This window comes from Pleurodeles waltl, chromosome 12 (assembly GCF_031143425.1).
Source record: "Pleurodeles waltl isolate 20211129_DDA chromosome 12, aPleWal1.hap1.20221129, whole genome shotgun sequence".
NCBI classification, from domain to species: Eukaryota; Metazoa; Chordata; class Amphibia; order Caudata; family Salamandridae; genus Pleurodeles; species Pleurodeles waltl.
The window spans coordinates 584,380,758-584,408,601 of NC_090451.1; positions in this window are offsets into that span (position 1 = coordinate 584,380,758).

Genomic DNA, 27,844 nt, shown 5'->3' on the forward strand with positions numbered 1-27,844 from the left:
GTTCAAAACGTAAGCCGCCTCTATTGGCTTTGCCAAAGCTTGTTATTACATTGTTACTGTAGTTCGCTGAAGTTGGGTGCTGGTTGTAGGAACTTAGGGCCGGATCGATAGGAAAATGTCCATTTATTAAAGCAGAGGCGGACATGCCTGCCAGGAAGCTGAAAGCAGCCAATCACGACCGTGTGAGTCCCTTTCAGTGTTTCTCAGGCCCCGTTTTAAACATCAGAGGCGCCAGAGACAGTCATTGGCCTGGAAATGTAGCTCAGCGAGATGTGCACCTGCTGCAGAGAGGTGTGCAGTCTGGAGAGCAGCAGGGTGTACTCAGCCTTTCATCTCTCTGAGGCCGATTAAAGCTTGCAACTGACTCGGCTGATACTAAGGCCCATATTTATACTTTTTGACACAAAACTGCGCTAATGGGTCCCTCCATCCTTGGGTGTCCTCCTGGGGTGGGCAAGGGTGGCAGGGGGTGTCCCTGGGGGCTTGGGAGGGCACCTCTGGGCTCATTCTGAGCCCACAGGTCCCTTAACGCCTGCCCTGACCCAGGCGTAAAAATCCAGCGCAAATGCGGGTTTTTTAGTCCCGCCCACTCCCGGGCGTCATTTTTGCCCGGGAGTATAAATCCGACGCAATAGCATCGCAGTCATTTTTTTAGACGGGAACGCCTACCTTGCATATCATTAACGCAAGGAAGGTGTTCACGCAAAAAAATGACGCTAACTCCATGAACTTTGTCGCTAGACGCATCTAACGCCAAAGTATAAATATGGAGTTAGTTTAGCGTCTAATTTGCGTCGAAAAAAACGACGCAAATTTGGCACAAACGGAGTATAAATATGCCCCTAAATGTATGCATTTTTGGAATCAAGGAAATAGAAAAGGCCGTGGTAACACCAGACCTAAAAAAATCAACTGCCTCAACATTTTTGTAAAGGAAGTTATAAAATGAATGCAGCAGATCCAATAAAAAGTTGACACAGCCACACAAAAAGCCAATCATTTCACACTGCAGTTCACCTCATAAGTATGCTTGAAGCAAACTGCTCCCTCCTCCCTGCACTGCGGTAATGCGAGGTTTCTGGGCAGCAGCTGCTCGGCTTTATATTGACGAGTGATATCAGAATATCTCTCTTTCTCTTCAAAGCTCAGCAGCTTTGAATAAGAGTCACATTCCCAGTTGTTTTCCTTTCTACACAAGAGCAGTCCATGAACTCAATTCACCCTCGATGTTATTCAGTACCAAGCACATGGCAGACACACCTTCAGGCTTTCAGGGTTCCTGCTCCCAACAACTATCTGAGCTTGGTTCGCACCAATAGATCATTTAATGCATAGTCCTTAGTTTGAGCTAAAACAAACATTTTCAATGCAACGGGTTTTGCATTTGCTCGAGTTAGAGCTATTAGGGTTGTAAACTACTAACCAGACTTTTCTTGCCACACAAATTAAAAGAAAAAAACCGCAGCGCGATTGGCTATGTAAAATGCAGCGTGATCGCGCTGCGAGGAAATTAAACAGATAAAGTAGTCCGGAAACGAGGCTCAAAACATCGAGCCTCGTATGTTTTCTGTAGTTTACCGGTGCTGTGTAGGTGTGCTACACACCTGAAAGACATGATGTATGCATGTATGTGGTGTGTGTGTGTCTGTATGTGGAGGGTGGTGTGTGTGCATCTATGCGAAGGGGGGGGGTGTCTGTATGCAGAGGGTGGTGTGTGTGCATGTATACGAAGGGGGGATGTGTGTCTCTGTATCCGGATGGGGTGTGTATGTGCATGTATGAGAAGGGGGTGTGTGTGTCTAAATGTGAGGGGGTTGTTTGTATGCATGCAGTGGGGTGGAGTGTTTGTATGTATGCATGCGGTCAGGTGGGGGGGTGTCAGAAAGTGCATGGGCAAGTGGGAGTGTGTGTCTGCAAGTGTGTGGACGTGTGGGGATGCATGCGCCGGCAATAGAAATGGGGATTCCTGTCACCAGGTGCGTTACTCACACAAAAAAAAGGGGGCACACTGCCTCACACTCCAGGTGCGTTACTGTCAGGGTTTTTATGGCGGGACGACTGATACCAAAAGGCTGGTGATTTGCTGCCTTGTAATATATCTGGCGGTCTTCGGTATCCCGCCAGCCAGAGGTGTTTACCACCGGCCGCGTCTGTCCAACCGCACCGGCGGGACTGGTGGCGTGGTAGCGGTTTGGCTTTGGCCAAACTACTAAACTCGTAATGCAGTGGTCTCTTCCACCTGGACTGCGGCAGAAAGATCGCCACCAAGAGTGTGGTGGTCCTAAGATCACCACACTCGTAATGAGGGCCATAGACACCAGCTCATAAACTCATAAAATCACTTATACACGAAATAAATCATCCATACAACTATAAGACACCTACTGACACATCAACAGAGTGTTTGATAAAGGTACTCACTCACCCCTATAGTTAGTTCTACATCTTCTTACCATTGTATACATATACCAAAACATCTACTGACTGACCATAAGAATTCTATAGGCAAGCACTTATTCTCCTCAACAAACTTTCTACCATTAACTCACTGAAAGAATAACTAATCTACCTATGCAATTAGTTATGCACTCACTCACACGCTCACTACTACAAAAAAACATTTAAACAACAATATATAAACACATTAACTCAGTTAACTCACTCATTTTCTCTATCATGCATCCACACAGACACTTATGTTCCCGCTCAATAACACACCAAGTCAAGTAAACAACCTATTTTTCGTTGTTTTTACTGACTGAGACACCCACACTTGTACCTATACAGACAGTAATTTGCTCTGGTATTCACATATAGAACTACTTACATTTGATTTCAGTTGCTCTTCCACATACTCACACAGCTACCCACTTATTTATATACCCACTAGGGCACCATTATGAAACTAATTGTAAAACTCATACAACCACTAACTCATGTATACAGTATTTCACTTAGCCACTCACTGTTTAAAAATCCTCTAAGTCAACCATTCATTCATACATACAAGCACGCCAAGAGCCGCTTACCTTAGTATATATTTATTTCACTTAGTAACATTTGGAAAGAATAAAATTGAAAGGGTCAAGTCATTAGTGATGTCATCTGAGATGTTATCAGAGATATCATTTGAGATGTAATCAGTCATGTCACTGACCATGTCATGAGTTATGTAATCTGTGAGGTCATAAGAAGTGCATTGCAGGTGCAAGTTATAGTTAGCTGAGGTAACTATAACTGCTGAATTTGTATTCTTTTGTACGTAGGAAATGTGAGCCCAGCTATAACGTTACTGTAACATTTGTTTTTTAAGTGAATTTCTAATGTTTTTTATTCTTCTTCCTAACTATAAAATCTCTGTAACCTTTGATTTTTTCAGTGAATTTCTATTTTTTTAACTGTATTTTTATAACTATAAAGTTACTATGATGTTTTAAAGTTTTGTGTTTTTAAAAACTAAATACTAACTATAGTGTCCTTGTATTATTATTTTTTGCCTTTTTTTATAATTGTTTAAAATACTCTAAAATATGATGAATACGAAATTTTAATTTAATTTTAGATTACTATGTATTTTTAATTTTATTTTCTACTTATAACATTTATGATATGATTCATATTTTTATATCAATTGTTTTTTTAATTAGGTTCAGTAGTTTGAAACCAAAGTGTAGTTTTACAGGTTTAGAAACTCTTTAAAAAAATGTATACCTACAAAATGTTAACATGCCTATTTCAATGAAATACTCATTTTTTTTTTTTTACTGAAGTCGCGTAGCCATTGCGGATAGTCGCGTACTCATCGTGAATATATTCACGTTCATGATTTTATTGTATTTTCTGTATTGCTAAAACATATAAAACACCTTTTCAATTTGTAATTATGACCCAGGCATTTATTTGTCAATACTAACTAAATGTATTAGTCAATATAAGTTGATTTTTTCGAGTATTTCTTCTACTTTTTGTGGAGTCGCGATGTATACGCGACCCTACCCCAATGTACTTCCGGAGTCGCGATGGAGACGAAACTTTACAGTTTTTTAAACATTATGCATTTCAATATATGTAGAAGTTTTTATTTTATTATTAATTTCTGGAAATACTATGATAGCAGAAAAAGCATTATAAATCTCAACACATGCCTATAATATCACATTTTTGTCTTATTTCGCGGAACTGCGATGGAAACGCAGTGCGTACTCAATGGCATCGCGGAGACCATGTGACCCAAAAAAAACCTTTCTGGTTGGTTGAAGACATTTTAGTTACTTGCACAGGAAGGTCACACCCATTTTTTCTCATCCTTTAACCATATTCAAGGCAGTTTGCACCTGTGTTTCTGTACTTCAGTTTCTTTTTCTTCTATTGAATACATTTTTTAAAACAACATCAGCTCCTTCTCTTGCAGATAACAACCAGAGCAGTCACTCCAGAAAAAGAAAGGAGTTCATTGTGTGGACCTTCTTTACTATAGTTGAGGGTGAAAAGAAGGTGAATGTGAAAAAGTCACTTGAAGCCTGTGCAAGAAAGTCTTGTCACTTGGGTCTGATAAGAAATATTCATGCGGAACATCGTCCATGAAGAAGCACTTAGAAAGCATGCACAGTGCTCGTTTAGCAAATGCGTAAAGGGAGAGAGATCTTGCCGAAGGGAGTGCTGCGAATGAAGATCCACAAGCAGGAACATCATCTCGATCTGGTGTACCATCAAGTTTCGCTGTTAGAGCACCGGACTTTGCTGCAGTTGAGCAGTGCTATATAAAGTGCAAACGCACTTTGTGTGGAGGCGAACAGTTTGTGCGGAGTATTGTGAATGCCATCAACGCACAAAGGTGCTAGTTTTTTGTTTGCTATTTACATCAAACTATGTGTTATGTTTTTTTTATAGAAAACACCTGTTTAAGTTAAAAAGTTTTTGTGAAAAAAGAATATGCTCCAAAAAATACAAAATAACTAAAAAGTAAACAAATATTTTAAAAATGTTTCTTTTCAGAACCACTAAACTGGTAAAAACAAAAGGATAACAATCTCTTATATGCTTTTTATGTGTATCTGTCAGAGTAGTTGTGCCAGTGAGTGATAATTTGCAACAGTAACTGTATGGTTGAGTATCTAGATGTATGAGTGCTTCTATGGGTGAGTGACTGGGTATGTGAGTGCTTGTATAGGTGAGTAATTGGCTGCATCAGTCCCTTTATGGGTGATTGACTGACTATGTGAATGGTTGTTTAGGTTACTGCCTTCTGCATGAGTGCATGTATTAGTGAGTGCCTGGTTCCATGAGTAGGTCTATGGGTGAGTATCTGGGTGTATGAATAGCTGTATGGGTGAATGAGTGGGTGTCTGAGTGTGTGATTGGATAAGTATCTGGGTGTGTGAGTTGATGAATGGGTGAGTGCCTGGGCATGTGTGTGGGTGTAGAGGTGTGTGACTGGGTCTACGAGTGCTTGCATTCGTGAGTGATTTGGTGTGTGAGAGGCTGTATAAGTGAACGACTGCCTGTGTGAGACACTGCATGATTTAGTAACTGGGTATGTGAGTGGCTATATGGGTGAGTGACTGCAAACTTGACTAGTTGTATGGGTGTGTGAGTGGGTGCCTTAGAGGGTAAATGGATGTGTATTTGGGTATGTCAGTGTGTGAATGGGTGACTGTCTAGGTACGTGAGAGACTGTAAAAGTGAGTGTCTGGGTGTACACGTAATTGCATTAGTGAGTGACTTGCTGCGTTAGTGGGAATGACTGGCTGTGTGAGTACCCATATAATTCAGTAACTGGGTATGTGAGTGGCTTTATGGACGAGGTACTGGGAGCATAACTAGTTGTATTGGTGAGTGAGTGGCTGTCTGAGTGGCTGAATTGATATGTATTTTGGTATGTCAGTGTGTGAATGGGTGACTTTTTCGGTATGTGAGTGGCTGTAAAAGTGAATGACTGGGTGTATGAGTGGTTGCATTGGTGAGTGATTTGCTGTGTCTTTGCCTGTATAGGTGAACGACTATGCAGGTGAACGACTGTATGTGTGAATACCTAAATGATTCAGTGACTGGGTATGTGAGTGGCTGGATGGGTCAGAGACTGGGAGCATGAGTAACTGTATAGGTAGCTGAGTGGGGGTTTGAGTGCCTGAAGTATTCAGAATCTGCATTTGTCAATGTGTGAATGGGTGAGAGTCTACCTATTTAAATGGCTGAAGAGGTGAGTGAATGAGGGCTTCTTTTAGTGGGTGACTTGCTCTGTGAGTTGATGTATGAGTGACTGTATATGTGAGTGCTTGTAGGGGTCAGTAACTCGGTATGTAAGTGGTTGTAGAAATGAGTGCCCACGTGCATTAGTGATGTATAGGTCATTGTCTGGCTGCATGACTAGATATATGGGTGAATAACTGGATGCATGAGTGGCTTTATGACTTAGTGATTGTGTGCATGAATAGCTCTATAAGTGAGTGACTGGGTGTCCCAGGGTTTCAATGAATGTGTATTTGGATATGTGAGTGGCTGTAGTGGTGAGTATCTGGGTGTACGAGTGCTTGCATTAGTGAGTAATCTGGTGCAAGAGTATCTGTCTAGGTTAATGACTTTCTGTGCGAGTATCTTCATGACTTAATGACTGGGTATATGAGTGTCTGTATGGGTCAGAAACTGGGACCATGACTACTTATATCATTGAGTGAGTGGGTGTCTGAGAAGCTGTACAAATGTGTATCTGGGTATGTCAGATTGAGAATGGGTGAAATATCTGGTTATCTGAGTAGCTGTAGAAGTGAGTGACTGGGTATACAAGTGCCTGCATTAGTGAGTGACTTACTGAGTCAGTGGTTGTATTGGTGAACAACTGGCTGTGTGAGTACACTTATAATTCAGTGAATGGGTGTGTGAGTGGCTGTATAGGTGAGTGACTGGGTGCATATGTTGTTCTATGAGTGTGTGAATGGGTGTATGAATACCTGTATGAATGAGTGAGTGGTGTCTGAGGGCCTGAATAGATGACTATCTGGGTATGTCAGTGCATGAATGGGTGACTGGGTATGTCACTGGCTGCAGAGGTGAGTGAATGGGTGCATGGGTGCTTGTATTGAGAGTGACTTGCTATGTGAGTGGCTGTATGGGTGAGTGCCTGTGTGAGCACCTGTGGGGGTCGCTATGTAAGTCACTCTAGGGGTGAATGTGTGGCTGTATGAGTGGATGTATGGGTGATTAACTGGGTGCATCATTGGCAGTATAGGTGAATGGCTGAGTATGTAAGTACCTCTATTGGTGAGTGAGGGGGTATGTGAGTTCCTAAATAGATGAGTATCTTGGTATGCTAGTGCACAAATGGGTTAGTATCTCGACATGTGAGTAGCTGTAAGTGGTTGTGTGAGTATCTGGGTACGTGCGTGAATGTATAAGTGAGCAAATGGATGCATGAGTGGCTGTATAGGTGAGTAACTGGCTACGTGACTACCTCTAAGGGTAAGTGTCTGGGTATGTAACTGAATGTATGGGTGAGTGACTGGATACATAAGAATATGTATGGATTATGTATTAATGAGGCAACACGTAATTACTTACCTTTATTAGAAGTTAAAAAATTGTCCTTCAAGTTGTATTAAAAGAAAAGAAAAGAAAATTATTAGTTAACGTTTTATATAGTATATGTATGTAAAAACTTGAGTGTAAAATATATTAATATTAGCACAACTCAAGCACCTTTTGTTGTATAATACAGCAATTACATACACTATGTAGACATGTTATATTACCTTCTCCTGTATTCTCAGCTGCTATACTTCGTTAATATAAAATAATTCTGTATAGCTGCTCATCACTGAAGAGTGGGGGTGGGCCAGTCAGATGTACTTGAAAAAAAAACAAAAAAAACACATAGGTGGTCATTATGACGTTGACGGTGACTGTTAAAGTGGTGGTAATACCGCCAACAGGCTGGTGTTAACTACTGCCAAATTATGATCATAGTGGTGATACCTCCCATAGACAGCCAATGTACCACACCTACCACCAGGGCGTAAACACCACTGACCACAGCGGTTGCCATCAACAGCCAGGCGGAAGTCAAGGTACCACCCACCATTTTATGACATAGCAAACCGCCAGGATTTTTGGGGCGGTACCAACGCCATCAAAAGCCTGGTGGAAACACTTCACAGAAAACAAAAGACCCACCATCAGGGACACAGAGGATTACTTGGCCGCCATGGAACCGGAACTCCAAGTCATCCCAATGCTCTACCACGCCATGGTCGTCCTGGAGCACCAACGCCAACGAAGATTACAACGGTGAGTACAGCCACCTAGCACACAAGGGAGAGACGGAAGAAAAGGAGAGTGACACACACACACAACACACGACATACACAGAACTAGCTGCAGAGTAAAACAAATGTTACAGGACGCACTTTAAATTAATGTAAGGCCAACAATTAGAATGTACGAACACTGTAATTTGCTGCCAACAGCCACTATAATGAAAAATTAAATGTAAATGCAGGCTGCAAAGTCCAGATTGGGCCAATTCCCAGACCAAGGTACAAAAGGCCCACATGGCCACAGGGCACAATCCAGGGCCCAACTTGACTCCTGACATTATCCGGACTCCACTGTTCAGGGGCATCATGTTGGAAATGGACAGGCAACTCAGGGGGAAGTGGGGGTGGGGGGGCACCTCAGCTTAATTGGGTAACATGCCCACTGGTTCTGGAGGGGGCATCCTGCCCAATTGTCTCTGAGGGGAGTGAAAGGCCACAGTCTCTGAAGTGGGAACCATGCCCACTGGTTCTGGAGGGGGATCCTTGCCCAGTTGTCTCTGGAGGGGAGTGAAAGGCCACAGTCTCTGAAGTGGGTAACATGTCCACTGGTTCTGGAGGGGGATCCTTGCCCAACAGTCCCTGGAGGGAGGCCTATATGCCCCCTGCTGGTGGAGGGGGCACCTTGGCTGCTTCTCCTGGAGGAGAGGGCTCCTTGCCCTCTGCTGGTGGAGGGGGCTACTTGGCAGCCTCTGCTGGAGGAGAGGGCTCCTTGCCCTCTGCTGGTGGAGGGGGCTACTTGGCAGCCTCTGCTGGAGGAGAAGGCTCCTTGCCTTTCTTTGGTGGTGGAGGGGGAATCTTGGCTTTCTTTGGTGGTGGTGCCATTTTATGGTGCTGGTCAACATTTTGAAATAGAAAACTGTGTAATTGCTGTCAATTGTACATGCATTGCCATTTACATAGTCCAATTACATACAAGCTCAATGTACACTGAAGTGGTGGTTCCATTGTACAGTTTGTCAATCCCTTCTCACTCTTGTGTCCCTACCAATGCAGAAGAATAGGAGGAGGAGGCAAGCACACGTGTACAGACCACTTGTGGACTTGGCTACACTGTAGGACAGGCACATAATACTCAGCTATAGACTGGACAGGGCCATAATCACAGAGCTGTGTGATCAATTGGAGCCTGATGTGATATCTGATATCCGTCATCCCACTGGGATCCCTCGTCTTGTGCAGGTTCTATCTGTGTTCCATTTCCTGGCAACTGGCTCTTTCCAAGTGACAGTGGGCTTGGCAGCAGGAATGTCACAGGCAATGTTCTCAATAGTGCTGTCAAGGGATTTGTCTGCCTTGCTCCAACACATGTGCAGCTACATCGCTTTTTCCCAAGTGGAAGATTTGGCCACTGTGAAGGCAGGATTCTATGCAATGGGACATATTCCAAATATTATTGGGGCCATTGACGGAACACATATAGCATTTGTTCCCCCCCTGGCACAATGAATAGGTGTTCAGGAATTGGAAGAGTTTTCATTCACTCAATGTGCAAATGATGTGCCTGGCTAACCAGTACATCTCCCACGTCACTGCCAAGTATCCTGGGTCGGTGTATGAAGCCTTCGTTTTGAGGAATAGCAGCATCCCAAAGGTGATGGCACAACTACAGAGGCACAGGATGTGGCTAATCGGTGAGCCTGAGTCCCCAATCAATGCATGTCAGTGTATGCCTTCAGGAGTCAACCCACATACAATTTTGTAAAGCTAATGTTTGTTCACCTTTTCTTGCAGGTGACTCTGGCTACCCAAACCTGTTCTGCCTCTTGACCCCTGTAAGGAATGCCAGGGCAGAGGCTGAAAATAGGTATAATGATGCTCATGGGCGAACAAGGAGAATAATTGAGCGGACCTTTAGCCTCCTGAAGGCCAGGTTCAGATGCCTCCATCTGACACGTTGTTCCCTCTGCTACTCCCCTGAGAAGGTCTGCCAGATAGTTGTTGTATGCTGCATGTTGCACAACCTGGCATCAGACGACATGCGCCCTAGCTGCAGGAGGGTAAAAATGCTCCTGTGGCAGCAGTGGACCCTCAGGACAGTGAGGATGAGGAGGCAGAGGATGAGGATGTGGACAACAGGACATCAGTCATACGGCAGTACTTCCAATGACACACAGGTAAGACAGTGGAACTGACCATTCCTCTGTTTATTTACCTTTTCAATGTGGCTGTAGCATGATGGCAGTCACTGCCTTACCATCTCAACTAACTGTCACCTATGCCTTCTCATTTTGCAGATGTTGGTGTGGTTACAACTGTGTACTGATGTGATGACTACAGACAGCTACAGGCCATTATTTGTATGCAATCATAAAGTTCAGGACAATTGCACAAGATGAAACTGTCAATATTGTTGCACATTTTTTCCACATAAAGCACTATCACTCAAGTTGTGTTCAAGGGTATTTATTGTAGTAAAAAATATAGAAGAAATAGTGCAATGGAATGGGGTGATGGTAGAGGTAAGTCCAGGGTATTAGTACAGTCTGTTTGTAGCACAGGTCCAGTGTCTAAGGGGCCATAGGCAGGGGAACATTGGCAGTTCAAAGTGGACAAGGTGACAGAGTGGAACACAAGGGGGACATTCAGGATGGTATCATTTCCTGGCAGTGGTCTTGGTCTTGGCAAGTGTCTCTGGCGTCTGTTTGGGTGGCAGGGAACGTTTGCGTGGTGGTTCACCTTCTGCAGGGGTAGAGGTGCTGGTGGCCTGTGGGTCCTGTGGAAGGGCCCCCTGTCCACTAGCTGCAGCAGATGTTGAGGGCTGTTCAGTTGACTGGTTAATGGAGGGGTCCTCGGGTGTGCTGTATATTCCCTAATGATGATGGCAATAACACCCAGCACCCCTGCAATAGACCATGGTGGTGTTGAGGGCCTGCAAAGCTTTCATGATCTCCTGGTGGCGTTCCTCCTGCAGCCTCTGGTTCTCCTGCATGATGTTTAACCTCTGGCCCAACTTGTCCTGGAATTGTTGGTAAGCCCCCAGGACATTGGTGAGTGACTCCTGGGCAGTTGGTTCCCTGGGCCTGTCCTCCCCCTGGTGCACAGCTGTCCTACGAGTGTCCCTGTCCCCCTGTGCCTGTGTCCCCTGAACGGTGTGCCCACTGCCACTGACTCTGGACTCAGGACTCTGATTGTCTTGGCTATGAGGTGTGGACTGGGGTCCCTGTTCAGGTGGACACACTGCTGATTGACGTTTCCTGGGGACAGAGGTGTGGGGACATTGAGTGGCTGCTGTGGTGTTGAATACTGAGGGGGGAGACTCTGTGCTGGAGTGGGTGTGGGCTGGGGTAACCAACTGACCAGTGGTCCCTGATAGGCCAGGGAGTTCAACCAGATCATCACTGGGGGGGATCTTCTGATGGGGGACTGGGTAGCTGTGGCACCTCCCTGCCACTAAGATTGGCTGGGGCACCTGTGGGGATATACGTTGTGTATTATGCTACATGTCTGTGACATTTTCCACATCCCTAGCTTCCCCTATATCTTTGCAGTTGCCCTGCCACCTATGTTTGTGTATGGTGATGTCTTGTGGGATTGTTAGTTCTCCATGCTGTGCATGCATTGGTGGTGGGTGTACACGCAGGGCTGGGAGGGATGTTCATGGAGTGGGTATGGTATGCAGGGCTTGGAATTCAGGTTAGTTAATTGTGGTGGTGCACTGTTGGGGGGAATTGAGTGGAGTGATGGGTGTCAGGGTGAGGGTGGTGGTGGTGGTATGCAGGTATGTGGGGGGATAGGTAGTAAATATTGACTCACCAGTGTCCAGTCCTCCGGCAACTCCAGTGAGTCCCTCAGGATGCATTATTGCCAAGACTTGCTCCTCCCATGCTGTCAGCTGTGGGGGAGGAGGTGGGGGTCCACTGCCAGTCCTCTGGATGGCAAGCTGGTGCCTTGCTGCCATGGAACATACCTTCCTCCGTAGGTTATTCCACCACTTCCTGATGTCGTCCCTTGTTCTTGGATGCTGTCCCACAGCGTTCACCCGGTCCATGATTCTCCGCCACAGCTCCATCTTCCTTGCAATGGAGATTTGCTGTACCTGTGCTCCAAACAGCTGTGGCTCTACCCTGACTATTTCCTCCACCATGACACACAACTCCTCATCTGTGAAACGGGGGTCCCTTTGTGGGGACATGGGTGTTGAGTCGGGTGTGTTGTGCTGTGGGTGTTGAATAATGTGGTGGGGTGTGCGGTGCATGACGGATGGATGGGTGTTTGTGGTGTGTGTAGTTGTTGCTGTGATTTGCGTAGCTGTCTCTTAGCTATTTTTCGTGTTCGTAAAGGCTTGTGGGTAATGTAGGTGTTTGTTTTATAGTGATGTGTGTGGGTGTGTGTGGTGTGTGTATCAGTGTCAGGAGTGTGATTTTAGTTTTGGCCAATGTTGTGTTGTTTTGTATTTGGGTGGCCATTCTGACTACGATTGCCGCAGTTGAATGTCCGCCATGCTGATTCGTGGGTCATAATGTGGTGGGTGATGTTTTGTTGGTGTAACGGTATGGGTGTACGTACCGATACTGTAACACTAACCTTTGGTGTGGCGGATATACGTTTGTGGCAGTATTCTGTCGGTTTGGTGTTTGTGTGTCATAATATGGCAAACGAACATTCGCCTCCACGACGGTATGTTGGCGGACGTCACCGCAGCAGTAAGCGGGATTTACCACCAATGTCATAACGAGGGCCATAGTATGTTACTTAAAATTAACAACTATGCATGAGTCTCCTCACTTTCGAATATTTTTCTTCTAATAAGTAGAAGTTGGACTCACAATAGTTGATGAAGAAAATTTACTCATCTTATAATAACTTATTAAAATAAACTATAGATTGTTGAATAACGTTGCTCATTATTATACCTGGTACAAAAGTAAGTGTTTTTCATGCAATCAGATCAAATAAATAATTCCACAGTTTAATCATCTATAACTTCTATTGGCACTACCATTTATAAGCTTAGTAATGTCTGCACTAGTCATGATTCACATACAGAGAAGACTGTGTACCCATTTGTTTTTCTGAAAACTATTACAATAAATTACAAATACAGATCACTTTTTCATATGTTGCTCAAAACATCACCCCTGTTAGGCCGAATGATGTCTATACTAGTATTGATCCACATACAAATAAGACTGTATCTAATGTTATAGTACTGATCCACCTTAGAACTTTTGTTCAAGAAACAAAAAATAAATATTAGGACGTTTGAAAGGTAGTTTTTGTTTAAATTGCAGACTGGTATCATTAAAGTCAGTCCATCCGCTTTCTGTCTTCAAATGTACAGTATAATGTCCAGAAATAATGTTTAATACTTCTATTTAAGATTATAGCCAAAGTTCAATATGTTCTACCAGAAATTGATATCTGGCCAGCCTTAAAATTTGTAATTGCAGTGTCCAATTTTGTCCCACCTGCTTTGCATAATTGAACATTGCTATAAAGTAATTACCACTCCTCTATATAAGCAATGTATGCAACAGATTGGATTTACATGTTCTACATGTCATATTTTGGTCACTCTTTTTATTAGTTTTTCAAAGGACACAGATTTACAATCTGGAAGAGTTAAGAACAAAAATGTCTCAGATTGGATTTCAGTGGTAGATGAGAAAGAACAATCTTCACACTCATGTAAAACTGAGTCCAAATATATCATCAATATTCACATTTTCTTCATCTTAAATTCCAAGGATCACCATAAGAAATTCCTCTTCATCTTGTTGAGCATTTAGAGTAAATACTACAGATTCACTGTATTTATCTATTAGTCGTCGAATTCCTAAAGCAGATTGTATTGCAGTTCTGTTTCGAGATAAGTGCTGAAGACAATTAAAAAGTGTTGTACACAATGCGTTCCATGTTTTTTCTTGGATAGCATTTACTACATATGGTAGATGAAAGAGCACACTGAGGACAACATTAGCATAGTAGTTAACACCAGTAGTGTTATCCAACTAGAAACCAAAAATATTTACATCCTTTTCAATCTTTTTTACACCTTTTTCTTTATGTTTGCTTTCCATGTTATCTATGTTTTTTGTGGACTGTTTTGTCAGTTTCCACTTAGAACATAGAATCTCTTTTAATAAACCTGGTACTGTCCTAAATGAGGGGGACATTTACCAATTGTACTCTCTCACATAATTTACGTCTGCACTTACCTTTTTCATCAAAATCTATTAGAAACAAGACAGTTAATGTTTGAACTTGTGACAATGCCACATATGACATTCCATCTTTAAAAACTGTACTTCCAATATTAATAAATGCAGCATCAACATTTAAGCCGTGCGACTTGAGGATTGTTACAGAGTATTTAAGACAAACTGGAAACTGTTTTTGTCGTATATACAAACCTTTCAGAAGCAAAAACCGTACAACACATTGTCCAATTTGCTTCAACTCATTAACCTGATCAAACTTTAGAGCTGGAAATTCAACCTCATTGTGGTTCACGAAATAATTAAATTCAACGATTTTTCCCATGGCACCATTTACCAATCCTTCTTCAACATTTAAATTATGTCTTAAAATTATTCTACATTTCCTGCAGAAACTTAAAGACTGTTCTAATCCAGCAGTCTTAGAAACCGACTTCCACAAACTAATTAGTATAGTTGCTCCTTGGTGTTCCATTTTGTCAACAGCAGTAATCTCCAAAATGTTTTCATTTTCTAGTTTTAGGAATTCTTAATTAAATGTTGTAAACTCTTGAAGTGTGGGCATCAAAGAAACTATGGGCCAGATTTACAGCATACTGATGCAGCGCAGTGATGTGCCAAAATCTGCAGCGCTGAAGTGTGCCAGTCTTGAAACATAGGGATGCACCGTATTTGCAATAATAAGGCTCACCCCTGCGTTTCCGTGGGTGCTGAATTAAGCTGTCTACACCAACACAGGCATCCTTGCACCATAGGGCAAGGGTGTCTGCGTTGAGGGGATAGACTGTTTAAGTGCAGGAAGGTGTTCCTAACCTGCACATAAAGAATTTACAATGGCGATCTGGCCACATAAAAGTACCAAAGCATCATTTTGGAATGATTGTTAATGTTCAAGAAGGGAGACCTTCTTGCACATAAACAAGCATTCATGGCCGTTTGCTCCTTCAGAATGCAGCACACATAGAAAGTGTAAAAAACAAGGAGGAATATAAGTATTCCTCCTCGTTGTGCCATGCTAATGCCACCCATGGGATGGCATTAGTTTTTGGCACTGCCTCAGATTTATGCCTTTTTGTAAATCTGGGGCAGCAATGGGTGTTGCAGTGGAACTCCCACACCAAGACCCATTGCATCCCCCTCTGATGCAGAAAAATGCATTGGGTGCATATTTATAAGGAAGCATTAAGCCATGAAAAGTGGCTTAATGCCTCCTTTTAAATATGGTGCAGGGAAAAATGCCACTTGAGCATCACTGAAAGTGATACCCCGGTGGTGCTAAGACCTTGCAAATCTGGCCCTTTATGCTTTCCCTCTTTGGAAAACGTATAAATTAGCTCAGCTGGTGTCATGTTAGAGGGAAAGAGATACTTTATAAGTTGACTTCTCAACATCAATTTTGCCTCCTGTGTCAGAGCTCCCACTCTAATGTCCTTTAGAATGTTTCCATAGTGCATGTCAGAAGCTTTTCGCATATTTTTCACAAGTTTTTTGTATTAAAAAAATTGCCACATTTTAACATTGCCAATATTTCCTAGTGAGTTTTGAGTGTCATAATGTGAGAGAGGTTGAAAAAACGATTGTCCTTTTACAGCAGTTAATTGTATTAGGTCTCCAAAAATTATCAACTGTTTTCCTCCAAACAAGATATTGTATTATGTTTTTAATATCTCTTGCATTCGCAGGTGAACAAAAGCAAGCATTAGATTTCAAACCATGCTTATCTGATCAATAATCAACGATTTCATCTTCTTCAAAACTCTTGCCACCTCATGACATGCTTCTACAGATAACAATATGTATTCCAATGTATTATTATGTTCTACAGGTATCATTGGTAGTCTGTGTCAAGTTATTCCCTTGATGTTGTCTGCAGCTACTCCAGTAGGTGTAGTTACTGCACACAATAAGTCTGAATCTGTTATTTTCTCCAAGTAAGTAGAGATACATTTTATTAAAAAGCTCATTGTTTAGTTGTCCAACTAACACATCTAGATCTTCTGAATCCAGTTTAGCTTATTCCATGGCAGTTTTCACTTCATTCAAAGCTATTGCAGCTTTGTTTTCAATTATAGGTTTTCCAAGAGGATCTTGACTTGAAAGTCCCGAACTCCGGCTGCTTTGCTTCTTGAGCTATCTCATCATTTAACATTTGTTAGTAGTTTTTAAATATGGGACACTGAATAGTATATTTTACAGCATTAAAAGATTCTTCATAGCTGTCAAAACCTCCAAGTATTCCAATTCATTATGCCATGGTTTGAACAGTTGAAGAAGTGCTAAGAAGAAAAATTCTCTTTTCTCAGCAGTTTGACAACTAAGTTTTCGATGGTTAATTACATTTTGTTTTTAATGTTTGACTAAACATCCATCACGTTCTTGAACTGCATACTTTCCTTCTACCATATTTTCTTTAACATTACTTTTATATCTGTAAGTCATAAAGGCATTTGTCTTCTAGTTGGGTACCTCTTTTTGGATAGTATGTACTCAACATATTCGATTTTACAAGATCTGTACTGTCAGGCTCAACCTCTGTCAGGTACTGAATTTCAGGGAAAATTTCAGTACTCTGTTTCTTGAACTAGTAAGGCCAAGACTTAGCCAGACAATTCCTTTTGAATTTAAGAACAAACTTGCTGAACTAAGTCTGTCACAGACCTCATAGGGCCCACTTTCCCTATGAGAAAGCATTTTCAAGCTGAAGGAATATAATTTCTTGCTAGGTGTGTTCTCTGCAGAAATCTCCTCCCACATCTCCTTCATTTCACTTTTTTTTAGATTTTGTAACATATGATGTAACTTATTGACCACAGCAATGGAATTGTCTGCAGCACATTGAATGTCCATGTTATCATTCCACAGATGTAAAATGTCTGGATTGTAATCATTTATGTATTTGGACTCTTCTGTTTTGTTAAAAGTTATATGTATTTTTGGGCAATTTCCTTGTCAATGTATGACTCACTGAGGACACAAAGCTGTTAACTCTTCTTTCTGAAATAATAGGCTGTCGAAATCCAAATCCACATCTTGTGCAAAAATGTCCTTTGGATCTGTAAGTACGACAACAATACTGTCTACATCTATGTGTTTGGAAATGCAATACTTGCTCTTTCAGCCCTTTTCCAGCAGAGTGTTTTGGTATGCTACCTGTCACCTATTGTTCCATAAAAGACAACACAGACTCATCAGTTTCTAATACAAATGTTGGTGCATCTTTTATCCACAGTAGCAGGTGCATATGTGGAGCACTTCTTGCCTGGTACTCTTTCTGCCAAAATAAATCAGTTACTTCTCCAAGAGCAGGATTGCTCTTGGTGTAGATGAAAGCAAGAATGGCTTGAAATCTATGGTTAAAATATGTACACTCATTAGCAGGACCTAATGAACACAGCTCTCCATGTGTTTTTACATTAATATCTTTGATATTAGAGCTTCCTTCTCTTAAGAATTGAATGAGGTCATGCCATGCATATCCTGCACAACTCAGTCAAGTCAAACCAGGTTGGTAGGCCTAGATTTCTGAGCATACACTTCAGTTCTCCATGACACCGGAACCAATATTCATTGGTTCCCCGTAGGCAAGCCTTTAAATTAATGAAGTTGCATCAAATTTCTAATCATTTTCATCAACTTTATTTACAAAGTCTCTTGCAGATATATTTTAAAGACCAATTCTTGTTTTTAGTATGTGATTCACTGCATATGAAAGTCCAGACAAGTCACTCCCAAAAAGTAGATGAGATAGATATGGAATACACTGTTTAAATCTGAATACAATTGTGTTGATCGGTATTCATCTGCTGGTATTTGTATGGGTTGGTCATCATACCGACCTCCTTTTCCAGTGGGAAACTAGTGGGGAAATCTGAGTCTCTAAACTTTTTGTCCCACACACTCACAGGAGCACACTTAACGTGTTTCATTTGGAAAATGTCAACAGCATCTCCAAAGACTTCCTTAGAATGTATTTAATGGATGGTGTAGTGCTCATAAATGTGTTCTGCTCGGAATGGATCTACTTTTTCAATATGGCCACTCCCTGACAAAGTGTCATAATCAATATCTTGTACATTAGGTTCAAAATTAACAGTCTTATAATACAGATTATTTTGTACCAGGTATAATATTGCTTGTTTAACTTTATTAACATCTACTTATGGTTGCCAATTTTTGTTATCCTTAGTTGGTACACCATTTACCAAGATAACAAGTGTCTCTTCCTTTTCTTTCTCTATTCCTACTGTTTCAACATTTTTTAAAGTCCAAAGGCAAATACGCTACTCTTCCTTTAAGGCCTTTTAATAAGTCTGCTGGATGCAATTTACCTGTTTTTGGTTTCAATCATATAATCGTTTGAAGTAGATGTATAGAATGTATAAGGATAGATTAATATACATTTAAGTCTTGTAGTTCTTCTGGAATATTCACAAGTTCCAACCTATTACACACTGCTCTAGCTGGTGTTTTCTGATCCTCTAACTTATCATGGCAGTACTTACATATAACCTTCTAACTGGACAAGTTAAAACACTCCTCTACATATAAATAAGATGCAAATTCTTACCACCTTTCTCTGTTTTCTCCTTCAGTTTTAGAAATTATATCTAAATTTCGTATTTACCTTTCATGGTGAGGGTGTCAACAGCAAATACAAATATATTTTGACTTTTCAGAACATACCATATTAAACTTTGTAATCTCTTGTTGAAAATTGTCAGTAGCAACAGTTGTGCTTTCCTTCCTCAATACTTGCACCTATAAATTCCTCATCTTCCCTCGATTCGTCTTCAGGTCCAAAATAGCAAAACTGTACATCATCACAAACTTTCTATATCTCTTCTTTGGTACCGTGCAAAAGTACTCTATTTATTTTCCTTAAACATAATGCTGGACTATTCACAAAGTAAAGTCTGCTTACAAGACTTCCTGTTTTTGAATGGTGAACTGCCAACATTCTAAAGTGATGAAACTTTGGCACATTTTCCATGAATACATGCTAATGAATGTCTTTGTAAACCTCAAGAGAAAATTGATAATCCAGTACAAGGCTTTGATATTTGTGGAAAATGCAAGTGTGGCAGGCTGAACGGTATAAACAAGACTGAGACCGGGTAGTAGGGTAAGTAAGGGTTTTTATTGGTTTTTTTTCTTTTAGTTTTCTTTTTGCTCCAAGAGATTACAGTCTACTATAGGATCTTTGGTTGGGGTTCTTCTCTTCATGTAACTCTGTCTTTCTTCTTCTTGCTTCCTAGGTCGATGGATTCTGGGAAACTCGGGCGGCTCCAGTGGATTACCGGCAAGAGAAACAGAAGAACGCCAAGGTAAGTGACTGGGTGTTTCTGGGGTTTCCCTTACTATAGAGAAGGGGAAAAGGGGTGTAGGGAGATAGGGATAGAGTGCCGATACACCAGTGAAAAGGACAATAGATAGTGGTGACGGGTGTTCAGTTAACACATCGTGCTCCCGGGTTGGGCAAGATAGCCAGTCTCCCCTTTTATTACTGAGCCTGCGCCCCTCCCCTTTTCTCCTCTCCCAACTCCCCAGTTCCCTTCCCCAGTGCCCTTTTAGTTCTAAGTTCTCGTGTCCCCAAGAGGGACCGTACCTTTGCAAGCCACGACCCTCCGGGGTCGTGGCTGGCTCCTCGGTTTTCCGGCTCCGGTTCTTCTCCGTGGGTGGTCTCCTTCTCCTCGACTCCTGCCACGGCTGCTTCCTCGTCTGTCTCGTCACGCTGCTCCTCTTCTCCTCGTTCCGAACCACACTCGATTTCTCCTCCAACTCCTCTCTCCCCCGTTCCGTGCACCTTCCCCTTTTCACCCCCGATGGCCCGGAAGTCCTCGAGCGTTTCCCTGGAAACAGGGAAACGCGTCATCGACGCCGAGAGCGTTCCCATGTCGCCATGGGAACGCGGAACTGACGTGTTGGGTTTGCCCGACACGGAGTTGGATGACGCCGGTATGGACGTGGTCGGGGCGGCCCGGTCACAGCAAGGTTTGTAGACATAGTGTGAACACAAAAAAGGTTAATTTTCCTACAATTTTGAAACCATTTATCATTAAAAAACACCTAATGTGCCTTTCAGACTACTGTGTTTATGCACTAGTATGTCCGTGTAATAAATTTTATATTGGTAGCACTATCCATACAGCAAAGAAGCGGGCGTTGGAACATGCCCAAGCTATAGTACATCATGACAAAACATATTCAATAGCCAGACATTTCAAGGAGTTTCACTCACAGAAAGTTAATTTGATGAGGTTTGTGGTTCTGGATAGAGTCACACTTAGTGATAGAGGCGGCAATAGAGTCCCACTGTTGAGAAGATTGTAGTCAAAATATATTGTAAGGTTTAATACACCCCATCCTAAAGGTCTTAACTTGGATGAGGAGATGGTAGTACAGGTAGGTGATTAACATCCTGTACTTGGTGACGAGAAATTAATGCTTTGTAGTATGTAGTTAATAAGGGTATATGTTAAGATCTTTATCCTTATTTTGATGAATAGGGTCTTTGTAGATGATCTGACTGATTATCTGCAGGTTACGTCTGTGACATGTTTTAACTTTTTTAATGTCAGTTTTATATTTCATATTTATTATTTAAAAAGAAAAAATTCACAGTCACAGTGGTGATAGAACACGAAGGGACATATCAAGTAGGACGAGTATGAAATTAACCGAAGGCAAAAGAGCTATTGTATCTTTTTGATGGGCTGAATATGTAAATCATCAGGTTAATAGAAACAGTGTTTGAAAAAGATTATAAACTTTAGTAAATAATACGTGTAAAATTGTTTTACATGGATAAAAGATCACTTTGTCTTTTTCCTTTCTATGCATCAGCTTATTATGGTTGGTGTTAACAAGTTGTAATTTGCTTCAGGGGCAATATTGAACCCACTTGGGCAATTTTTTAAGTTAATTCTGGACGATGAAATCACTGATGTTAATATAAATATTATCGTAAATATTTTGTGTAAAATTCCATTCTAAGATGACCGCCATTATTGTTCCTGATGGAAAACGTATCTATAACATTAATGTTTATGGGAAGGGAATCTTCTCAGAGTTTTAAAGGTTAAAGCTATTACTGTTAGCATTTTTCAATCTTTGTAACATAACTGCTATGATTATAATATGGATCAACCGGGTTAGGAATGTTGTGTAGCATTTTGTAATCGCCTTTGTTATCATTATTGTTTAAATCTGAACCATCTTAAGATGGCCGCTGTTATTACAGTCTGGTAGGATCTATAAGATTTTGTAGTCTGTTCTTTGTGTCAATTGGAGTTTTTCAGGGAAAAGGGTTATAAATGGAAACTGTCATTATGTTCGATACTCGTGAACAAGGAAAGTTATTTTCCAAAACGCGTCAAGTTTTTCTGTTTGCCATTAAAGACTCACGTAAGCAAGCCTTGATGACTGGGACTTTCGTTGTTTCTTGACGGATCGCGATTGTTTGAAGCAAGCCGACGAGCAGATTGTATATATATATATATGATCCCAATATCCCTTCATATTTCTAACAGTGACTATCATTTTCATCCGTATACCTATTACTTTTGAAAGTACATTCATTAATGAGTCTCTATCTCTCTCACTCTAACTATTAGTACACACCTCAAGATATGACTGTTTGCATTACTGTTTATTTGACTATATTACTGTTGTACTCAATATCTCCATACTTATCGAAGTGTGGAAAACACTATCTGCATACTTTCTAATGGCCTATAATACATTGAGATCTCTAATGCATTTTCTTAGAGTCAATTTTATACCATTGATGTTACTTAGGGCAATTCCATGCAAAATATATACACTAAACCATAGTTTCTTGCATTTTGTATGTAACAAACATGTAAATACATGCCAATAATACAGAACCTCAGAACTTATCTAAAGGAGGAAGAACAGTAAACAGATCACATTTTTTCTTATTTTTCTCATGTTTGTATGTCACATGTATTATACTATACACAGACAAATAAGGAAACACCTTTACATATGTTTCATATATCGATAATGTACTTGTATTAAATAGACGCACTGACCATGCAATTTTAGGCAAATACATGTATTAATACACATTAAAATTACAATTGTAATAGCTGTTACTTTCTATCTCATACAGTATACACTTCTCTTTTCTAAGTATTTACTCATTTACAAATTCTATTTATATGCATTTCTGGAATTATACATACCTTAAAACATATATATTTCTATTCACATACCTCTTAAATAGCTGCTCTTGATAGTTACAATACTATCACAATATATTTCAGTACTCTTTTCGTTCTGTAATCATAAAACCTCAGCATACGAATAGTATTGTACTCTCACACCACAGGAACCTTAATGGCAACTTACTGAGCTCTGCTCTCACTGGTATTGTAGTGTTTAACAAATCAAAAGTTGTGTTTCATATTTATCTTCTATTACCCAAGAGCTGAATGGTTAATATCTGTTAACCCCTTGTTTGCCTCTCATAATGATGCCCAATGTGCTGTACAATACAGCTAAAGTTGCAAATACTTCCCGTCCCCCGTGTAAAACTGTGATGGATTTGCGACTCCGGGCGGGGGTACAAAACTTTAAGAACAAATCCCATCCCTTATTTTTCTATTAATCATAATACACACTAACAGAAATATTCTATTGTATGTTACCACCTGCAAAATACATTTTTAATTGTACTAGTCCACTGCCCTTCAGTGCAATCTCCTGTCCCCCATATTGTACTGCTTCAGTTGCCATAGCAACCATTTTTACAACACTCCACTGAACCAGCTGTTCAAAAGGTCCCAGCACTGTCTGCAAGGAGCATGCAAGCTTTTAATTTGTTCTCTATCAGGTGTGGTTGACTATTTGCAAATCTGATCAAAAACTCTATTTTTGTTTCAACGAAATGTCATTCAATCACAGATGAAGTAACTCCATGTTGTAAATTGCAACCTACTTTTATCTAGTCATCTATATTAAACAACCAATCCTTTTTTAGCTTTTTTCAAATCTACTGCTTCCCTCCATTTTAACCACCTCACATTTTCAAAACTCATTCCGTCAACTGCAGCCTTCTCTTCAGTGCTCCTCCTTCGACTATTCTAAATGCTGAGAGTGTGGATTGTAAGTCACGGCTATGTTTATTGGGGTCATTGAGTATGCTAGAAAGAGTAGAATTAATAGGGACCTGGGTTTGCCTAATGTGGATATCACTTGGGTTGGCCAGAGAGGGTTAAATTGGCATCTGTTGCTTCCATTGGTTGAAAGGTTTAGAGATTGCCAACCACCTCACTTCATGAGTGTGCACTGTGGTGGTCATGATCTAGGCACACTCATTGAAGTAGGATTGGAAATGCAAATGAAAGATACCCTTGGTCAATAAATGACACTTTACCCTCACACAACATTTGTGTTCTCAAATATGTGCCAGAAGTGGAAGTGGTCAAGAACAATTTGACCACAGATTGACAGATCTAGAAAACATGTTAAGAAAACTGCTACAGCATGTGAGAAAGTAGCCTCTTTCTAGCATGGTTACCACCACTTTTGGCCTGTTTGTGAGTGTGTGTCAGTGTATTTTTCCTGTGTCACTGGGATCCTGCTGGCCAGGACCCCAGTGCTCATAGTGTAAACCCTATGGGTCAGTGTGTTTTGCCTGTCTCGCTGGTATCATGCTAGCCAGGACCCCAGTGCACATAGTTTGTGGGCTAATGTGTGTTGTCTGTAGTGCTTAACTGTGTCACTGAGGCTCTGCTAACCAGAACCTTAGTACTTATGCTCTCTCTGCTTCTAAATGTGTCACTTTAGGCTAGTGACTTCATTTACCAATTCCAATTGGCACACTAGACCCCCCCTTATAAGTCCCTAGTATGTGGTACCTAGGTGCCCAGGGCATTTCCGGTTCCAGGAGACCCTTATGGGCTGCAGCATTTATTTTGCCACCAATAAGGAGCTCAGACAAACTCTTTCACAGGACTGCCATTGCAGCCTGCGTAAAATAGTGCACACACTATTTCAGAGCCATTTTCACTGCATTTAAGTAACTTATAAGTCATCTATATGTCTAATCTTCATTTACTGAAGGCTAGGTGTAAAGTTACTAAGTATGAGAGCCCCCTTGCACTAGCAAAGGTGCCCTAACGCAGGCCAGGGCCATTTCCCCAGACTTCTTGAGTGCTGGGATGCCATTACATGTGTGCACTACATATAGGTCAATACCTATATGTAGCTTCACAATGGTAACCCCGAATGTGGCCATGTAAGGTGTCTAAGATCATGGAATTTTCCACCCATTCCAAATTTGGTATTGGGGAGCTAATTCCATGCATCCTGGGGGCTCCACTATGGACCCCCAGTACTGCCAAACAAGCTCTCTTAGGCTTGCACTGCAGCTACAGCTGCTACCACCTCACAGATAGGGTTCTGCCCTCCTGGGGTCTGAGCAGCTCAGTCCCAGGAAGGCAGAACAAAGCATGTCCTTTGGGAGGAGGGTGTTACACCCTCTCCCTTTGGAAATAGGTGTTACAGGCTGGGGAGGGGCAGCCTCCCTCAGCCTCTGGAAATCATTTGAAAGGCACAGATGGTGCCCTCCTTGCATAAGCCAGTCTATACCAGTTCAGGGACCCCCAATCCCTGCTCTGGCCCAAAACTGGACACAGAAAAGGGGAGTGACCACTCCCCTGTCCATCACCACCTAGGGTGGGTGCCCAGAGCTCCTCCAGCGTGTCCCAGACTTCAGCCATCTTGTTTTCCAAGGTGTGGGGACACTCTGGAGGCCTCTGAGTGGCCAGTGCCAGCAGGTGATGTCAGAGACCCCTCCTGATAGGTCCATACCTGATACGGTAGCCAATTCCCCTCTCAGGGCTATTTAGTGTCTCTCCAGTGAGTTTCTCTTCAGATTCTACTTGCAAGTTTTCAGCAGGAATCCTCTGCAACTACTACTTCATCCTCTGACCTCGGATAAACCACAGACAGCTCCAGGAACTGCTGTAACAGCAACAAAGTATCCAGAAAGGCTACTTTTCCTCTGCAACTTCAGCTAGCAACTGCAACAGTTTCCATGGTGTGCACACTATGGGGACTCCCTGTCTTCACCTTGCACAAGAAGGACCGAAGAAATCTCCTGTGGAGTGACGGGGTCACTTCCCTGCTCTTGCAGGCACCTTCTAAGTCAACGACTAGTTCTCTTGGACTCCTCTCCTGGTGACAAGCGTGCTCCTTGGAACACAGATGGTGGACCCCATTGACACAGACTGTCCTAAGGTCCTGCTGTCCAAATTTTGAGGAGGTAAGAGCTTGCCTTCCCCGATACCAACAGTACCCTTGCGCACCGTGTCATCTTCACCTCATGAGGCCTCTGTGCACTATTTACAAAAATCCTTCGTGCACAGCCTGGCCCAGGTCCCCAGCACTCTATCCTACACTGTTCAACTCACTGAGTTGTCTTCCGGCGGTGTGGGACCTTCCTTTGTAGTGCTGCACCAACCACATTTTGCATCTCTTTTGGCTGTGTGTCCTGGGACTCCCGTGGGTGCTGTCTGGTCGACTGAGGGCTCTCTGAAGTGCTGAGAGCCCCCTGTAGGAGGCTGGCCTGGCTTATAGTGGGTACCCTGTGGTACGTACACCCTGTGCCAGGTCCAGTTATCCCTTATTAGTAGAATAGAGGTGTTTCTGGCAGCTTAGGCTGATAGAAGGTAGCTATGGCAAAGCAGCTTAGGCTGAACTAGGAGACATGCAAAGCTCCTACTATACCACTTATATCATATGCACAATATCAAAAGAAAACACAATACTCAGAGTTACAAAAAATAAAGGTACTTTATTTTTATGACAATATGCCACAAGTATCTCAGTGAGTACCCTCAGTAAGAAGGAAAGGGATGTACACAAGTTATATGTACACAAACCCAAAACAGGTAAGTAAGAGTCAGAAAAGTAATGCAAACAGTGTAGTATTGCAATAGGTTGCAATAGGCAAACATAGGTCTAGGGGCAACACAAACCATATACTCCAAAAGTGGAATGCGAATCATGAATTGACCCCAGACCTATGGGAGCTTGTAGAGGGTCGCTGGGACTGTAAGAAAACAGTCAGGGTGCCCAAGATACCCCACCCCAAGACCCTGAAAAGTAGGAGTAAATTATACCTACTATCCCAAAAGATCACAATAGTCGTGATAGGGGGATTCTACAAGAACCACAAACACCAGCAAAGCACTGAAGATGGATTCCTGGACCTGAGGACCTGCAAGGCAAGGGGACCAAGTCCAAGAGACGCAATAGTATCCGGGAGGGCAGGAGCCCAGAAAACCCCAGATGAAGTTGCAAGGAAGCTGCCTCCGGATGGAAGAAGCTTGGAATTCTGCAACAACGAAGAGGACTAGGAACTCCTACTTTGGAAGGAAGATGTCCCACGTTGGGATGAAGGTTGCAGATGTGTTCCCACACAGAAATACCACAAATAAGCCTTGCTAGCTGCAAGGGTTGTGGTAGAGGTTTTTGGGTGCTGCTAGGGACCAGGAAGGACTAGGATGTTGCACCTTGGAGGAGGAGACAGAGAAGGTGCTCAGCAACTCAGAGAGTCCCCACAGAAGCAGGCAGCACCCACAGAAGTACCTGAACAGGCACTTAGAAGATTTGTGAACCGGAGTCCACGCTGAGTTACGAAGGAGGGTCCCACGACATCGGAGGCCAACTCAGAGGGTTGAGCACTGCAGGACGGAGTGCTGGTGACCCAGGCTAAGCTGTGTATGAACGAAATCCTGGAAGAGTGCACAGGAGCCGGAGCAGCTGCAAATCACGCAGTACACAGGTTTGCAGTCTAGCATGGGGATGCAAGGACTTACCTCCACCAAACTTGGACTGAAGAGTCACTGGACAGTGAGAGTCACTTGGACAGAGTTCCTGTGTTCCAGGGACCACGCTCGTCAGGATGAGAGGGGAGCCAGAGGACCAGTGATGCAGTCTTTTGGTGCCTGCGTTAGCAGGGGGAAGATTATGTCGATCCACAGGAGATTTCTTCTTGGCTTCTGGTGCAGGGTGAAGGCAGGTGACCCCCAGAGCATGCACCACCAGGAAACAGTCGAGAAAGCCGGCAGGATGAGGCGCTACAATGTTGCTGGTAGTCGTGCTGCTACTTTATTGCGGTTTTGCAGGCGTCCTGGAGCAGTCAGCGGTCGATCCTTGATAGAAGTCGAAGAGGGAGATGCAGAGGAACTCTGGTGAGCTCTTGTATTCGTTATCTGAAGAATTCCCCAGAGCAGAGACCCAAAATAGCCAGAAAAGGAGGTTTGGCTACCAAGAAAGGAGGATTAGCTACCAAGAAAGGTAAGAGCCTATCAGAGGGGGTCTCTGACGTCACCTGCTGGCACT